This window comes from Episyrphus balteatus, chromosome 1 (genome assembly GCF_945859705.1).
Source record: "Episyrphus balteatus chromosome 1, idEpiBalt1.1, whole genome shotgun sequence".
Lineage (NCBI taxonomy): Eukaryota > Metazoa > Arthropoda > Insecta > Diptera > Syrphidae > Episyrphus > Episyrphus balteatus.
Window position 1 is genome coordinate 9,589,023 of NC_079134.1, and position 1,736 is coordinate 9,590,758.

The 1,736-nt window shown below is 28.7% G+C and overlaps 1 long non-coding RNA gene across 1 annotated transcript; it reads right to left on the reverse strand.

Moving 5' to 3' along the window:
* Window positions 1-386: 386 nt before the first annotated feature.
* LOC129906962 (uncharacterized) lies at window positions 387-1,487 on the reverse strand. The gene is made up of 3 exons (XR_008770904.1): window positions 1,257-1,487; window positions 734-912; window positions 387-668 (listed from the first exon to the last, which is right to left on the reverse strand). It is a non-coding gene; the product is annotated as an uncharacterized LOC129906962 (long non-coding RNA).
* Window positions 1,488-1,736: the final 249 nt, after the last annotated feature.

Here is a 1,736-nt window from a genome sequence, read left to right on the forward strand (position 1 = left end):
AAATTTTCAAAAAAAGGCTATAATTTTATCTTTTTGAATTTCTCCATCGATATGATTTTTTTTAGTCCCACAAAACTCCTGTCTCCTCTACAAAAATTGTTATTCCACTTTGAATATAAAGAATTATTATAAAATTGAGTTTCTTTTTCGATTGTAAACTTAGTAGAAAAACATGAAGATGTTCTTAACAACGCACCAAGTTGAAGTATTTGTATAAAACAAAAAGCAAAATTATCAGCGAAACTCATTATCTAAGTTCAAGTGTCAGTAAAAATGTTTTGTGATTTGATTTGTTGTGTGTCGTAGACATATCGCAATCTCTCATTAAATAATGTTCCCAATATTGTTAAACAATATTTCAAAGAAGATAGAAAAAAAGGCTAAAATATTTTAATAAAAGTTAACATTGTAAGAAAAATTTAATTAAACTTTTTTTGTTGGTAAACAACATTCAACTTATGAAAAAACATGTTAATTGTAACAAATGTCAAAAAATGTAGTTTGTTCACTTAAAATTAGTAGTTCCTGTCCTTCTTGTGAGCATTGATCTCGACATGTCTGAGCTTCTTCCTTTGGTTGATCAAATCTTCTGAAGTGATAATAGCCTGACATTTATGGGCATATATATGGCATCTTGTGTTGCCGCAACATTGGTCAGAGTTTGTACACTGAATAAAAATAAAATGCAATTTAATTAGAACATTCCAAAATGTATATAATTTTTGTGACTTACATCATCGCCATGTTTACCACAAACGGCTTTGGAACCGGTGACTGGGCTTGCGGGCCTAGCGAGCCTGGAGTTTTGTTCAGCAACAGTTGTGCGTGCCAAAACACTGGTCACAGCAAACAAAGCAATTAGAACAAAAAGGCAAGTTCTGGACATCATTTTGTATGATTTTTATTTTTTTACTGGAAATAAAAACAAAGCATTATAATGATTCAAACTACCTATTTGTTTTATGAGACAAAAAGTTCTATAAATGTACACTTAAAGGTTACAATATTATAATAGCAGAAAAAGTCGCACAAAAAGTGTGTATCAAAAATCAAGCTTCACTTAAAATCAAGGTTCTTAGAATTTTTAATTTGTTTTCTTTAATTTGATTGCACTTTTTTGCGTGTGTCATAAGAAAACCCGTTTTCTGTTATAAATAACACAAATCTTAGACAAAATCCGAATTTAAAATTTTGGTAGGTATTTAAAGTCACATTTATAAATTAAAATTGCTAATTTTCCTTTATGATCAACTTACGGTTAAGTTAAATATTTATTCACAAGTACTCTTGTCAGTGTTTCGTTTAAGACTAAAACGCTTGAATCTTAGCGGTGAATATATAAATAAAACTGTCTTCTTTCTTTTTTTTTGTTTTTATAATGTGAATCATGAATCAATACAGTTTCAGTGTCACAAACATTTAAATGAATCACACATAGAATAATAAAATAAACCAGTGCAAACAGATAATAGTTGAAATACTATACACTGCTAACTGCTTGTTGCATAGAAGTATGTATTGTTTTTGATTTTTGATAGGTACATCTTTAGAGGTATACACAGTTTAGTTTTTCTTAATTTGACGCTTTTCAACATAATTATTTAATCTTTATATTCGATCTTTTGTTAAAATAAACATAAAGGGTGGTTCAAAGTAAATATTTAAATTTTATGTGTTTCGAAAAAAGTATAGCTCATAATTATACAGAGCTGGAACTTGCGATTTAAACCACCCGG